The sequence below is a fragment of the Uranotaenia lowii genome, chromosome 3 (assembly GCF_029784155.1).
Source record: "Uranotaenia lowii strain MFRU-FL chromosome 3, ASM2978415v1, whole genome shotgun sequence".
In the NCBI taxonomy this organism is placed as follows: Eukaryota; Metazoa; Arthropoda; class Insecta; order Diptera; family Culicidae; genus Uranotaenia; species Uranotaenia lowii.
Genome location: NC_073693.1, coordinates 346,550,587 through 346,568,091, shown reverse-complemented (window position 1 = coordinate 346,568,091; position 17,505 = coordinate 346,550,587). Strand labels below are relative to the sequence as shown.

General features: G+C 35.3%; 1 protein-coding gene across 1 annotated transcript in view; it reads left to right on the top strand.

The window, feature by feature from the left end:
- Nucleotides 1–315: 315 nt before the first annotated feature.
- The window catches only part of LOC129754407 (inositol-trisphosphate 3-kinase A-like), a 152,820-nt gene continuing 135,630 nt past the window's right edge, over nt 316–17,505 (top strand). The window contains exon 1 of the mRNA XM_055750470.1: nt 316–1,751. The gene's annotated coding sequence lies outside the window, so the exon portion shown is untranslated. The remainder of the gene's footprint in view (nt 1,752–17,505) is intronic.

Genomic DNA, 17,505 nt, shown 5'->3' with positions numbered 1-17,505 from the left:
AGACGAAGTTCTACGATCTACGTTGAATAAAGAGAAATGCGAGAAGAACTAGGAGAGAGATTGAAATTGTGGAGAGAAAACCTTTCTAACAAACTCTCATCAAAAGCCAGGGTTGGCAATTGTACCGCACGAAGTGCGGTAATTCTGTGGCATTAAACATTAAAAGGCTGCTGGAGCACTTTTCAAAACAACAACACAGAGCAAAACTGAAAAGGGGGGAGAGCAGCAGTCAGCTGCGATGAATGAAAACAACAGCTCCCCGGAACCTGGACCAGATCGGGCAGAACCTTCCTTCAGTCTTGCGGTGGTTGGAGCTCGAAACGCGTCGCGATCGCGATCGTTACTTCTGTCGGATTTTTTTTATCGGAAAGGCGTCGTCAACATCAACAACCGACAATTGACAAGCGAATTTGGCGGGCGTGTGAGATCGTTTGGTCGAGGTTTGACGGGGGATAAACATCCAATCACATTTGATGCTGGGTGTGCTTGAATGAAATCGGACGTCGTCTTGATAATTTGAAAGTCATTAAGATTGATGGGAACTTGTGTTGGGTGAAATTAGATTTGAAGTGATTTAAGGGCTGGGACCACCTTCCGCGTTGCTGTTCCTGTTGATCGTGCTACTTCTACCGTTTTTTTTTGGGTGGAGGCATCCTGTGGCTACGGACGGTCTTTGACCTGCTTTGCAGGAGAGACCAGGTGCTTGATTATTCGGAGGATTCCCGCGTGGATTGATTGAGTGTTCGTTGATTGTGTGGTTTTGTGCAATCGATCTTTGAAGTGATCGCGTCCTATCCTGATTGAAGCTTTCTTTGCTACGAAAGTAAGTCTCCATAGCAGAAACCCTACGAGATAAAATGTGTGACGCACGAGTGAGTGTCGGAAATTTACACGATCATAGCTCGTAAGCATTTGATCGCGTAGCGGTCGTTACTGACCAGTGACTCTCTCCCTATTTTCTCTCTCTTCCTCTGTGTTGAGTGCATAGTGTTTTGATCGTAATAATCAATTTACATTTATGAAATGTATCAACCAGTTTCCAGGGCCCGTTGTGATCGTCGTCGTCGTCGTCGCCATTTGTGGTGATCATAACCGACGGTACTAGTGATTGATTTCGATCGAATCAAGTCAGCGTCAAGCAACCGATTGCGCATATCTGTTGTAGGCTTTCCTTAGCCAGCATCCCTTGAGGTTTCGATCTTGTTTTGAACCCTGTTCGGAGATCTAACGCACGAGATCAAGTTTGACTAGTTCGACACCAAATTTTTCGGTGCTGGAGGCCTTGACGGAAGAACCGAGCTGACTTTCTCCGCGATCGAGGCGCTCCACTAATCCGAACGTGATCCAGTGAACTTCGTACCTTAATATGTGTCTCATATATGGGGATGGACTACTGACTACTGAACGACCTCGCGATCGACGAGTGAGTGAGTGAAGAGTTCAAATATCTTTCGAGTTGAGCGGGGTCAGGAGAAGGACACGGCATTCCTTTGGCTCTTGGGAGTTTGGAGTCAAGAAACAACACAAACATCTGCTGAAACCCGAATTCAACCGAAAGAAAAAAAAAACTCTTACTCCACCGACGATCGTCGCGTCGTACGAGAGCCGACGATAAACTAGATCGCGGTAAGTGCGTGTGGTGCGCATGCCTCGGCAATAATTCATCGCTGCTTCGAACTTCGAACACCAACTGAGCTGCTCGGTCGGGTTTTTGGAGGCTTTTGCATACCTAAGACGTCGAATCGAGTCAAGTAAGTCAAGCCAGCCCGAGATCGAGATCGGGGAGATTTGTGTGGTTCGGTGAGGCATATGAGATGGTTCTTACAAACAACAGACGGATCTTCGCCGATCTCGTCTCGTCACCGCTTCGCTTAGCGTAGCGGTTAAGATCGAGTGATCGCGAATGGTCTTTTGTTTTTGTTTTTTTTTTCTCTTTCTTTTTCTCTCTTTCTCTTGTTCAATGTTGTGGTTATGAGTACCCCCCTATGCTATTACCAGTTCTTTGCTCTTTGAATTACTGCAGGCTCAATCAGCAGCGATTTAGCGTAATGATTTGTTTATCCAGCGTTTGTTTTTACATGCATAAAGTGCTCGTTTTATCTTGATTGGCTATTAGAAGAAAGCTGTGTATAGATTCATATTTAAGGTAAATAGCCTAAATCTATTCACTGAATCTTTTTAAGATTCAAGATTCAAGATAGAATATTAAAATTCTGAACAACATTATACAAATAAATTTGTCATCCTTCGATTCAATTTCAGCAATTCATCTTTTTTCATAGCGAATTGCACCGAAGATAGTTCATTAGGAAGGTGTTTATTTGATTGAGACTTAAAGTTTTGAATAAATATCTAGATCTTCAAAAATAACAACGAATTTTCTTTATTTTCTATTGAAGATTTGATTAAAAATTCCACTGTATCATTTGAAATTTAAAATAATATTTTATCACGATTTGTAATGTGAAATTTCGATAAGAAACTTTGGAGAATTTATTCGAAACACATAGATGATGATCGAATTTAATTTGATAAGTAAAAAAAATATTTCAAGAATGCCAGGGATCAAAGGCAGAGATAAAAATCTTTATTATCTTTAAATTATTCCAGTTATCAAAATAAAAGACTACAAAAGGATATGATTGATTGAAGTTTACAACAGAAACTTTATAAATTCAAAATACAACATATTTAATTGATCATCATTGGCAAAGTACTGGTTCAGAAATGAGTGATTTCTTGAATGACCAGATACGAAACTGATAAAAATTAAAAAATAATGAATGCTAAGTTTTGTTGTCAATATTGAAAGCACAATTTAAATACTAATTTAGCTAACATAACACATTAAAATTAAGCTTAAAATTTGCTTCTTTGAATCATTTTTCGAACTGTTCATTGAATTAAACTAATTGAAAAATCATGATCGATTAAGAAAAGAGGATTTAAAACAATAAAAATTAGTGAAACGTTTATAGTTTTTCCAGCGCAGTTATAGTTTAAAATTTCTAGCTATGAATATTTTGTGTTCGGCTATTAAAATATTGGGTCCTGGAAAGGACCAAAGCAAGATACTAAGTCTTTCTTATAAAAAGTTAAGATTTATAGGCTTCCAAGATTATGTTTTCAGAACACTAAAACTCAGAGTATAAAAACATCATGGAAACTTGTGAAAAACATTAAAATTTGGTAAATTTAACATAAACATAAAATGTTGATTTAATTTATCGGGCTTATTGGTAAAAGTCATGTATTTTTAGTAAGAACATTTCAAAATTATGAAAATGAAAATTTGTTCCATGAGGAAGAAGTTGATTTCATATGAAGAAAATGCTGCTAATAAAATTCTACTCACTCATTTTCAATATCCTTTAAAATTTTCTGACTTTTTATTCTTTTTTAATATCTAACGGTGATAAAATTCCTCATAAATTAAAACATAGTAATAAGATGATAACGATAAGCTTTTACATTTAAGACAGAATTATTTCTTTCTATAAAAACTATGAAGAGTATGATATGAAGTTTATAAGTTTAAATGTGAATTAGTTTTGAGTGAAATTAATCACTGATGAACTAACAAATCTTCATTTTGCCGCCGACCGTGGCCTAGAGGATAGCATTCAAGTCTTCTAAGCCAGAGATCATGAGATCAAATCTTGGTCAGGGCATATATAGTACTCTTCCTTTTGGCTGGTGGTTTTAGCATTTGTAAGATGCTAGCCATTATATCCTTTAAAGATGCCTTAGAGTTGAGTAAATTAGATCTCTTCAAAGAAACATGAAGTCTGATGAAGTTTCACTGAGATCCTAAATGTGTGTGTTCGTTTTTAACTGATTTTGAATTTGTTTATTATGCTTTATTCAATCAAGGTTTTTAATTTGATGATGATGATGACGATGAATGACCGGAAAAAGTTAAATTCTACAGTTTTAAAAAAAATTGGAGTAAATATTTCGGACATTAAAAAAAAAAAGGTTTTATTTCATTCAGCAAATTGGTTGAGATCTGTAACCGTCGTTCCAAATGCCTCAGATGTTTTTTTTTAATTTGTTTCATTTTAAATATTTGTCAAACTGTTGTTTTTCGTCTTGTTTTTAAAATTTAGATAGGATTAGGGATAAAAATTATTATATAGGAGTTAGGTTTAACAAAAATACATAATTTGTTAGTTTTAAGTTGGGCGTGTGGTTTCATCGGCAGCAAGGCTGCAACCAACATCGTCTTCAAGGTCGACATTGCATGTGGGTTGCATGCAATCTGCAATAACTCGCCCAAACGAGTTAGATGGGGTAAGGAAGAAGAATGCGGAGCGGAAACCCAAGAAGAAGAGTCGTTGACTCAGCCTCCTATTTCTTCCGGCGTTCGTGCGATGAAGACGTGATTGTCCAAGCTCCGTGTTGTTGAGTCTTGTGAAGTTTTGAACCCACAATCGCTATTTTTGTGTGAAGTTCTTGTGTTTGCTGTTCATCGTTTTCGTCAACGTCGCACGATTCGGCCTAGTTCGCTTGAAGCGGGCTACGTCTAACCGTAATAGGACATTAGGCCTCTGGTTCCAGAAAGGGAACCATAATCGCAAAGGAGGCCCATCTCTCGGGACTCGGGACAAGTTTCTCGGGTCTCTAATTCTAAAGGAGAGCCCTTCTCAGCGCGATCAATACGGTCTTGCCGTGGTCCGCTGATCGAGTCAAAGAAGGAAGACGCCGTTAAACCCTCACCTGTTTGTCAACGCTAGACAAGCACCCATCCAACAGCACGAAGGAATCTCACGAGGAGTGTGATTCCCTAACCAATCCCCGCCGCCATTTTGGGGAACGAATTGGTAACCGGAAATCCCGATCGGAAGTCGACCAACAGTGAGCGCTCACCATCGTAGGTAGCACCGCAGCATCGGTACGTACCGCATCCAGTCAACTACAGCCCAACCCACACCCTACACACACTACACAGTAACGTACAAAAATAAAACCCAAAGTATCTAAAAGGAAAAGGTTTAAAATAGTTTTCTGTTTTTAACAAATTTCGTTTACTGCCGTCCAATTTACTTTTTGTTAATTGCTTTGTTGTTTCGAAAAACCCACAGTTTGTCTTGTAAATTTTGTCCGCGTTCCCCTCCGATTACCCAGCCGTAGGCCGACCCTGAGACCTAGTCAAAGGGGTCTTCTACGACTGAGCTTAAAATATCCGGGAGTTGCTGGCCAAAAAGTCTCAGATCTTAAACACGAATTGATATTTTTTTTTTTAAATTTTTTCAAGTTATGTCAGAAAAATGCATATTTAACTTTATTTCTCTCCTCAGAAAGAAGTAAATTGTGGCCTCGTGTATTTCGTCAAATCCTTTTTTTTCTGTGGAGTCGAACATTTAAAAAATCAAGAAACAGAAAATATAATTAAGGCTGGAATTGCTTTATTGCAAAATATTTCATATCAGCATAAAATTTATAATAATATCAAATTTGTTGTTTCATCAAAGTAATAGATGAAAAAAAATTGGGTTACCAAAAATTAAGAGTTACCAGGATCGTATAAAGATTTAAACCTTTTCAAACTCTTTTTATTGAACATTTAAATTCGAAAAATGAAATAAAAGATTTAAAAATGTTCCAACATTTAGCATCTGAAATAAGTGGAACCAATATCCAAATTCGTAGTTTTAGTGCTTAAGATCGGAAGAGTGCTAATGCCCAAACTCTGCTTTCATGCAAACACGTGTCAAAATTTCTGAGATTTCTAATAATTTAAGGTTTTAATATAAACTTGGTTTTGTTCCAAATTTGAAAAAAGTAATCTCTTTTTTCTATGACATTTATGCTCAAACAATGCATGAATAAAAAAAATAGAACATTATTTTTAAACACTATTTGATTATTCATTTTAAAGTTCTTTTACGTTAAATGGAAACTTTTGAAAAATACATCCTCAAATCTTTCAAAAGTTGATAAGAATTTGTATAAAGAATCCTTTAGTAACAAAATAGGAAATTTACATTTATCGATTGTTGAAATAATAAAATTTACAACACAATAAGGTGAACTTAGCTTCAGATTGCAAGATGTTCTCCCGCATGTATCCGGGCTTTTTTATTTAAAACTTGGCAAAATTCGGATTTTGAATTGTATTTCAGGCTCCCACAAAAACGTTTATGTTTATTTTAATAAATCTAGCTTGAAAAATTTTAATTCTTGGCGTCAAAAATTAAAATAATTATGATATGATTTAAATTTTTCGTTTGATTTTCCAAAAAAAAAAAATACATGAATGATTCCGGACAAAATAAGGATATTTTTCAACTAAAATTTTGCAACCAGGCCAGGCCGAAAATTTCCCAATTTTTGTTTACTAAACGTCCTGGCAAGTCCGGATAAAACCGAGTAATATGGTCAGCTTAGTAAAAATAAAATTCTTAATAAAAAAAAATTCTAAAAATAAATCCAATTTCTAAAGTAAAAGTAAAAGATTAAAATTTTACGGTTCAAATCGAATGTATGAAAACTTGAAGAATTGTTTTATTTGAATTTAGCATTACAATAAAGTTCATGAACTTCGAATATGATTTGTGATTTTGTCTTCGTTTATTTGGAACTTCGAATCTAAATATGAAAAAAAAAACTCAGAATGATGTCTAGGTTTTTTTAATATTCGGAAAAATATTATCTAAATGTAAAAAATGCGTTTGAGTTTTGAAAACATGAATAAACTTTTGAAGGAACCAAATTTAAACGATGATTTCAAACACAGCATTATATTTTAAATTTTAATGATGATCCGTAATTAAAATCAAGAATTCTAAACTTGATACATAATCCTAAACATGAAATCACAAATACAATTTCGATTTTAATTACAAGGAACCAGAATCTCTGAAATGAGTAAAATCTTATTTTTAAGAATTGAGAGATGAATTCCAATCAATAAGTAAGAAAATTTTCAAAAACTGTAGCTGAATTCTAAACCTCTAAATTTTCATCAGTTCTGGGTCAAGATTTGTTACTATCGAATAACCTTACTTCATAATCTTAATTTGATTAAGAATAACACATTTTGAGTGTAGAGTAAAATACCTCGCTTACTTTTGACAGACCATTATAAGGGGGTTTAACCCTCAAAAAAAGTTGAGGAGGTAGTAATTTAGCTACGACCGCTAAACGTAGAATTCTTTCTTGTGAATGTATAGAATAAGTGAACTTATGGTGTACATACAGTGTCGGACAATAGAACAGGACCACAGCTCAATCCAAAACAGAAAGTGACAAAACTTTGAGAAAAAAAATTTCATTTAAGTGCATCAAACCATTTACAAATTGTAAATTCCATTCTTCGAAGAAATTAAAATCATCCGTAGTTAAAACAATTGTCCTTTATTTAAAAATGCGTTTTAGGCATACTTACTGACTAAAATAACGCGACATAAAATAGGACCGCTTTAGAATTCATGGTAAAAAAGTTGAGGAGGTTGTATTTTTGCTACGACCGCAAACGTAGAATTACGAAAATATACTCTTCTCAATTGTACATATTGTTTGTATTGCTTTTGTGGCGATTTAAAAAAAAAAATAGTTTCTACCAGTTTTAGTAGAAGTGGCTTTTGAATATGACAACATGACTTATAAAAAAATAATAGAATTTCTATCAATTGTTCGTCAAAACATCTTCACTGGTATGGAATTGAGACACTTCCAACAGGTAATCTTTTCGTAATTTTTATTAGGTGTTAAAAATTGAGAAGGTTAAAAAAATTGCAGGAAGTCTTTAAGCCTTTTTTTCGTAACATGTAAAAGTGTTTAGAAGGAAAAATTTCATTTGAAAGAAAAATTGAGCCCAAGTCTAAATTTTGTTCAAATCAATAATAAACTTTTGGAAAGTTCAAATGTTGTGAAGCATTAAAGATATGCTTTGACTATAAATGCTCTAGTAATTTAAGCTGCAGCTCGTATAAAAATTTATACATGAGACAGACTGAACTGGCACCGTTAAGAAAACCTCATGAAAATGCATCGAGTTTTTTTAGCTTTGAACACATCACGAGCGAAAATCTCACATTTAAACCTTAATTGAGAATAAAATGGCCAAGATTTAAATTTTTCTCAGTCTTGAGCTGAAATTCTCGGAGTTTTCCCAGTTTCTTGGTGAAGTATCAGATATCAGAAAATGGGTAGGCTTGATAGCGGCACGTTATCCAAACAAACGGGAAAATTGTGCCAGGCCTTTTTTTACAGATTTCATCATATACCTGAGAAACCTGAAAACCATAAAAGGATTAGAAAATAAATAAATATATAGGGCATAAAGCCGATCCACGTAGGGATTTTGAAGCCTTGAAGCTTATAATCACAGTGGGTGAAAAATGACAGATTGTTATTTAGTTTAAATTCTTAGAATTAGATACACTTATAACAGGATAGGCAAGAGTACATGAAAGCTTTCTATCAAACGAAAATCAGGCATATATGAGCTAAAAAGAATCATACATTATTGATTCACAACTACAAAATCCAGGAGATTTGAGTTTACAATGATCAGAAAATGTTTTAACCAGGATGCTATAATGAGGGCAATTAAACGATTTTATAATGACAAAGTTGGCCTTTAGCCTATCCACATAGGGATTTTTAATCAATGAAGCTTTTTTTTAATTATAATATTGGAAACAAGGACTTTTTTTAACTTACTTTGTTAAATTCTGACATACATTGAGAAAAAATGTAGTCGGGCAAAAGAGGGACATGTACACACTAAGTGGAAGGTAAATATAGGTACAATAGTACCTCTGAATCATAGCTTAACCATACAGGAGATTCAGAACACAAAGTCTTGATTTTATATATTTTTATTTAACTGACTAGTTAGCGCTCTGGTTAGACGACTACAATGAATTTCTGTGACGCCAAATTTGAAACAAGCGATACACTGTAGCTGTAGCTAGGTAGCCTAATCTAGTCTAGCCAGTAGGTAAGCCTAGTCCACATACACTCGGCAACTTGAACTGTGATTTCGGACAATGAGACTTGTTTATGTTTACATTTAGGATGCTAAAAGTCTCCCATACTTGTCAGAACACTTGAGACATGCATCTCTTCGTTAAGTTCCAAATGTAAAATAGACAAGTCTCAGTAACCGAAATCGCTCAAGTTACCGAGTGCGGACTAGGCTTAAGAATGACCTAGTACGTATTACCAATATACACTCTGCTAAACAGCATCTCCTAACCACTCCCCACTCCCCGCGCCGATTCAGCGACCAGCCGCCATCAGAGCACATCCGCATGCAACACGGCTTGCAAACGGGAACCCCGAGCAGTTCCGTCCGTATCCAGTGCCATGCATTTTTCGTGCACCCAGTGCGCACAGAACGAAATTCCAGCCTTCCCGGTCCGCTAGCAACTCTGTAAGATGTAACCATACTCTGGCTGATCCATGCCACTACACTTGATGTTGAACAAAACTGCTATTCGATATCGGTGTTGGATTACCACTGGTGGGGTCCAAACGCCGATCGAAGAGCAGCACACTCAGTTCAGCTCGACGGGAAAGCTGAGACTGAAACCGAGTCGACGGGCGAGCGCTTTGTTTTATACCTTCCTTAGGCAGGGAAAACAAAATCCATCAAAGCAGGCTTGGTGATGACGTCATTATCTTTCAGATAGGATGTCCGATAAAGAGGCGTTTTTCGTGACGCGAGATCTGTTCGCAAATTTCAATTTGCCCCCCTATAGTGTTGCGTAAGACGTAATTCTACGTCAAAAAATTAAAAAAAAAGAAAATTCATACCGTGATCGATTTGCAGGGTTAGTATTTAGTGGTATAACCCTTATTACGCATCACTTCTCGCACCCGGTTCGGCATCGACTCCACCAGCTTTTGGCACGTTCTCACCGGGATAGCGTACCACACCGCCTGGATTCTCTCCCATAGCTGCTGCTTGTTTTTTGATTTTTCGGTGTAAACCTTACGTTTAACTATTTCCCATAGGTTCTCTATGGGATTGAGATCAGGGGACTGTGCTGTGCCACTCCATAACGTCTACCTTATTATCCTGGAACCACTTTTTAACCGTTTTAGCGGTATGTTTGGGGTCGTTGTCTTTCTGGAACTGCCACTTTAGGGGCATCTCCCACTCGGCGTGTGGCAGCATTACTTCCCGAAGTATCTGGACGTAGAGATGCTGGTCCATAATCCGGTCGATCCAGTACAAGAGACCCACCCGTACCAAGAAAAGCACCCCCACACCATGATGCTACCTCCTTCATGTTTGAATGTTTTATTTGTATACTGGGGCATATACGCACAGCCGAGTGGGCGATGGACCCAACTCTTTCCGTCCGACCCGATGAGGTTCACTTTGGTCTCATCCGACCACAGCACATTTCTTTATAGTTTCTCCTTCTCCGAACCGACCCAATCGAAGTGGTCCTTCGCATACTTCAGCCGCGCCTTCAAGTGCTTCGGCGTCAGCATCGGCACCTTCCGGGGACTTTTTCTTCCTAGTCCCTTCTCTGCAAACCGTCGCTGAACCGTCCGGGAACTCACAGATAAGTTCAGCTCGTCTCTGATCTGCTTGGACGCTTTGAAAGGGTCCCTTTGCGAGGCCCGCTTGATTCCGTTTGCCGGTGCTGTGAAGCGCGTTAAAAACGAAAGTTTTCGACCTTCCTAAGTAGTCGGCAATCTCGCGTTGGCTTTTGCCAGCCTTGTACAGATTCCGGATGATCGCTAGCTGGACCTCCGTGCAGTGCTGTGCCCGACCCATCGCTTTTTCGCTGAAAACAGAGTAGGAGGAAGGAAATCTTTATTTTTTGTTTGTTTTCATGATTTACATGATTAATTTTACGGGAAATACGTACCAGGACACGAAAATGGACAAACAACACCGAAAACAACACCTTTTCTTCAAATCTAGAGCGCTGAAAAAGCCGGAACAGCCGAACCGATGAGCTGGTCTTATTTTATGACGCGACTTTTTTCACCCTGTGACATCTTTCTGGTTGAGTAAAACAAACGGGTTGCTTTGATTGCAACAAACATGCAGTATACAAAGTTGGCAAACTACAATAAGTGCTTGCCGCTAGGTGTCGCATATTATTATATTTGAATTGGCAGTTTAAAGGTGATTTGAATATTTTGCATAAGAGCGGTCCTATTCTATTGTCCGACACTGTATATACGATATGATCAACAAATGACAGTGTCAAAATGATAATATCTGACTATGACAAATTTCAACCATATAACAGAATTTTACCCTGTGACATAATTTTATTACGATACATAATATAAGCAAGCATTATGATCAGTCCATGTGACATTATCGGGCCATGCAACATAATCAGACCATGTAGCATAATCCGACTATGCAACATAATCGACCATGTGACATAATTCGATCATGCAACATAATCTGACCATGAAAAATAATCGACCATGTTCATGTACCATAATCAGACCATGCAACATAATCTGACCATGCAACATAATCGTACCATGTGACATAATCCGATCATGCAACATAATCGACCATGTGACATAATCTGACTATGGAACATAATCCGATCATACAACATGATCTGACTTTGCGACATAATCCGATCATACAACATGTTCGGACCATGTGACATAATCCGATCATGCAACATAATCGGACCGTGTGACGTAATCCGATTATGCAACATTATTGACCATATGACGTAATTTGAGATTCTTTCGCAAATTTCAATTTGTTCCCCTATAGTGTTGCCGTAAGACGTAATTCTACGTCAATAAAATTGTTAACACTTTGGTAAATATTGCTGATTCTTTGTATCAGCAAATTCTGTATATTTTTTTAGCGCTTCCGGGGCGTATTTGACCCGGACCTTTGGATCATGACATTTTCAGACTCTTTTTCCGGATCCCGTTTCATAAACTCCTACAAATGTTTGAACTTCAGTGGAATAAATATTGAATTGATTTTTCATTTCTAACTCCAATTACAACACTGGTCGTCGCTCACCAAGCCTTGAGGGCTGTCCGTGAGTTAAAGATGATGAATAATTTAATGTTTTTTCACATTATGGTTCTGATGAAAAAAAAAAATTGGAGCAAAATGAAAAAAAGAGTTCGTAATTTTGTAATAACATTTTTTACGCACATTATAGACAAAAATTATCTTCTCATCTTGAAAGGGCGTGTTTTGATAAAACGCTAAAAATTTTGATCAGTTCAAACATACTAACAACTGTTTGTATCTTTATAGAAACTCTTTTGAGATAAAGTGTAAAACTGTATGTTAGATTAAAGTTCACATGTTTTGTTGCATTTGGAAATGTTTTGTTGTAAGGATAAGTGGGAAATAACGTCACAATTGGTCGTAATGACACGGTTTGGAACAATTTCAATTTTAGGAACACTAACCCTATATAGATTTAAGTTTAATCTTATTTGTAGAAATTTTGTATCAGACCTCTCGGTTTTTTTTCAAAAGGGAGAGATCAATAAGTAAAATAAATCACCTCGCTATGTCTAAACTTATTTGAACTCTGATTTTTTTTAATTGATTTGATTTGATTTATTGATTATCTATGAGCTTCGCCGGCTCTTAAAAAATAACTAACTGTACATTGTTTGTGCTCCAAATTTGATAGAAATAACTTGAAAATTATTCGATTTGTGCTGTATTTCATATGGATTTTATACAGGGGCGGTCCTAGAGCTGGCTCTTGGGGGGGGGGGGGGGTGATTTTCCAATTTTCAAAAATCAGTCTATTTGAAGGAACGTTAAAATCTGGTGAAAAAACAATCAGTTGAGTGAGTGAAAGGATGGGGAGGGGTTGCGGGGGGATGGTCAGTTGCAAATGAGTCTACAATATAAGCTGCACACTGCTCCTCCTTCCCCCATGAATTGCACTGAACAACAGGTATTTAAAAAAAGTATGAAACAAGATATGAATAATGAAAACTTTATCAAAATTTCTCTATATATCATCTCATTTCAATATCCTTCTACACAACTTACACATCCTATTATAAATTAACCAGCGAATCTACAATATCCACTGCGAAAAAATGTTGATAATTTTTTTTAATTTGTAGGTATATCTGGTATTTTAAAATTGTCACTTCAAGAGCCCTTCACAAAATTTCTCGTTATAAATGTAATTTTTTCAATGAAAATAATACATACGTTGTTGAGAGATGAAAATGTAGAAGAAAATTTCCAAGCGATCTCGATTTTTTTCCTGAGCTTCCAAATATTAGAGCTCTGATATTTTAAAATTTATCGAAAGTATTTTACTTTTCACCGATAAGGCCGATAAACTAATAAATAAACATAACATACGGGCATTCAATTCTTCATTGAATTATTTTACTGAATCGTGATTTCGAAATTTAGTATTATTATTTTTTAGAAAAAAAAATACTATTATTAAAATTAGTTTCTGAATATGAAGCTTTTGGAACCTAATTTATTTTGATTTGCTCTTTAATTTAAAATAAACGTTCTAAATTTTCAATTTTAATTGTGCAACAACAAATAAATTATAAAAAAAGTGATTATTTCTTTTTTATTGTTCATGTAGGTACCTTCGCAGAATTCCTTATTTTTTTTTTTAAATAATTTTGAATTATAAAAAAGAACTATAAAATAAACGGTTAATTCTGAATGTTAATATCTACTTTTCTTTAGTGTAGAGTCTCAATCATTTGCAGTTGAAATAGCCAAGCTTTTAGATTCAGAATATCAAACCTTAAGCATAATTTGACCTAAAACTTCAATATTATTGTGTAGATCAGCTGAAAGCAGTATCGGTGACATAATTGCTGTAGATCTTGAAATCCAGGAGTGTTGGTTAAAAATCACTAAAAGATCTTTTGACTGTATGATAGAATCAAAAGGGAAAAATTAAAACCGAGGCAAACTGATTTTGGAAGATTTTTGCGACTCAAACTTGTTTTTAAATCAGATTTTTTCTCTCCTTTCTTATTTTCTGTCATTTAATAATTTTGAAACTTATCAGTTTAGAGTGAAATCGATCAATGAGAAATCTACATGAACTACAAAAATCTTTTCAAGATCCTTTATTCCTTCAACGATACAGATTAGAGGAAAGAATGCCAAAAATTGACAAATTCCCGAAAAAAAACAATACAGATTTCGTCTAGATAATCTTCGTATTTTACAAAATGAGGAAAGATACTAAATTCTATCATTTTTTCTCATTAAGTTAAAACCTTTTTTTAATCTTTTTGGTATTTTACACTTTTGCTAAAATGCACAAATTTTTTCAATGAACCTTGTATTTTCAAAATTTATACCGGAATCAAGAGCTGATAAAAATAATACAAATTTGCATTTAGTGCTCCTAAATAAGTCGAAATCAGTTTACAAATTCTTTGCGCCTCGGAAAATGTGGATTTTATTTCCTTGTGTTTTAGTTTTGAATGCAGATTGTGGGTTCTGAAGATGAATTCCTTCATATTGAAACAACTCTTATAAATACTTTTTTGTTCCTTTTTGGCTCTAAAAACTCACAGGGAACGCAAAAATCATAACACAATCATAATCTCTTTTTTCGATTTATTGTTGCTGAAATCTCATGAGAATTTTTTTTTTTAAACTTAAACTCTTACTATGAATATTTTATATTCGATTTCTGTTTGGCAGTACTTGTAGTTTTTTCATGGTCATCCATAATATGAATGTTTGATGTGATACATTTTAAACAGAATTTTAATAAAATCAGATTTGAAATTTTAATTTATTTTTTTGAATTTCATAATATAGGTTATAATTTTAAGTTTATAATTCATATTTGAATGGTGAAAAATTGAGGGTGATAAAAACTCGCGAAAGAGAATCTTTACTGTAATTCAGAACCTGAATTCTTATTTTGCAATAAGTCATGAATTCCTTATAAACGCAAGTGAAAAATAGCATTACTTTAGATTTTTAAATGAGGTTAGCATTAGACATCTGGTATGACTTTGAAAAGTTTAAAAAATCTCAATAAACCAGCTGTAAACAAAGGAAAAAAATAGAATTTTCAATTCAAATTTATATTTATATTTCAGATATATATATGTATTTGCTTTATATTCTTAAAGTAAAGTTATATTATAATAATTTTACCTGATTCGGAATTGATAATTTTCCTTCGATTTAAGAAATATTTTGAAACACAAAAATAATCCCAATGGGAAGCTTTTCGCTGCTCAAAACTTCATCAAAAATGAATTTAATCCGGCATCAACACTTGTTGTTTATTACGATTGAATTTGTTTATTGAAATATTGGTGACTAAAAGACAAACAAAAAAGATTAGAAAGTTAGAAAATTGAAGTCATACGTTTCTTAAACGCCTACTGGAAAACTGAACACTCCGATGGATAACTTGACTAAAATATAAATTTCTTACAATAAAGGCAATTTAACACTTCAAGGTCAAAGGACTTTTTTACTTCTTAGAACGTCCAAGATCTGTTAATCCATTAAACATGGTAGAAATTTCTAAAAATTAAGAAAATTGAAAATCACATGATTTCGTACGTTTATAGTTTAAAGATTTTTTTTATTTTTTCCTTCTAAATCTGAGCAAATAAAAAAAAGCATATTGAAGGCAAAAAATGTATGATAACAGCAGAACAAATATTTCAAGTATTTCAGTGTTATAACCATATTCATCCCCCTATATGACTTTTTCAAATTTGTCATTTCATTAAAATTCAAAACAAAATCATGAATTCAAAAGCTCTGAATTTGAACCAAATATAAAATTTATGACGATTTGCTCGTGTTAATTTAGGCATTAGTGACAATTTAAAAAAAATGTCTACATTTCATTAATAGCAAATTCAAGATCAAAACTCAACAACACACTTTGGTTGAGTTACTTATCAACAAAGTTATTTGGTATAATTCAGTCCAGGGAATCGCAAGTTACAGCTGCTTGAGTTTGATGTCCGACTTTTTTCAATATTGAACCTTTTAAGTGATAATTTAACTGTTTTGCTGAATAAACACCCCCACGGAGTGGAAAATTTTGAAAATTAAAAAGCACATCTACTAAGAAAAGTTCCAACTTTTTATAGAAATTCGAGCTTTTGCGGGCATTTTATAACGGTTTTTTGCCGCTTGGGGGGGGTGATCACCCCGATCACCCCCCCCCATAGGACCGCGCCTGATTTTATATGATACTATCCTTGTTTGAAGTTTGAGGGGTGGAACTGTAAAATAGATCAGCTTTCCATGCCAAAACTTGGATACATATCGAACATCATGAATATCGAGCATTATGAAATGTGTAAGAGTTATGTCGTTTTCCATTAATTTTGTAAAGAAAGCCGCCACCCTCCGAAGCAAGGTTGCCGAAATCACAGAAAAATCTGTATTATCACAGAATTTTAAGCCAACTTTTAAAATTTTCACAGAATTCACAGATTTTATAAATTTTGAACAGATTTCCAAAACTATAAATTTCGACTTTTTATTTCTGACTCTGATCCATGAAAATATAAAAACAAGGTAATGTGCATTGATTTTTCTCTTTTAAAACTGTAAGAAGTTTCCAATTTGTCGATGTTTCATATGAAACAGCGTCACAGAAAACCGTCACAGAATTTTAGGTTAAAATCGCAGAATTCAAGAATTTTGTTTGTCAAAAACACATATTTTTTTCGGCAACCTTGCTCCATTGTTGGAAGTAAGGGCTTTCAAAGTAAAATTAAGTGGTGGTGCGACAATATCGTTCTAACTATCTCTGTATGTTGGTAATGTATGTTGGTAATCCACCATGGGTGCACGGATTCACCGCAGTTCCTGCCAAAGTATGGGTTCACATGCATTCCTTAGATTATTAGTTTCGACAAATCTCCAATGCAGCGCGCCACCATACCCGGACCCCATGGCTTCGTATGAACTGTTATGTGGTGAATGTATTGCGTGTGTTGATGTAGGTATATTTTGGAAGAACGAATCAATCAGGTGGGCTAGTTTACTTACAGGTATTCCGGCATCCGTGTATATACCTGGCCAGCTGGCAACTGATTGAACATTCCAATTATATAGTCAGTTATATAATGAAACACATCTTACCTGTCGGCCCGCTTATGGGATTTGAACCCAAAAGTTTTTCTTGCCGATACCGGGAATCGAACCCAGTACGCCTGGCGTATCAATACCAGACTCGCGCCAGCCTATCCACTAGACCACATCGGCGCTTTTGACAATATCGTTCTAACTATCTCTGGCCCAAAAATCCTAGGGGACTAAATTTCACGTCGTTCCATTCCGGAACACTCTTCTGTTGTCCAAGAAAAGTAAACTAAAACTTGTATTTTTCAACCTCTTGTGCCACCTTGCAAATGTCACCTGAAGTTACGCGCGTATCGTTGTCCCATCACATGGGTATAAAAATCGCGAAAATCGCCCAAACTATTTAGGCCACCTGTCGTGCCGTTTCGGATTCGGCAAGTTTCGGAAAGATCATCGCGCACATTGCGTTAAATTTGCCGCCATAAATGGATTGCCAAAGAAAG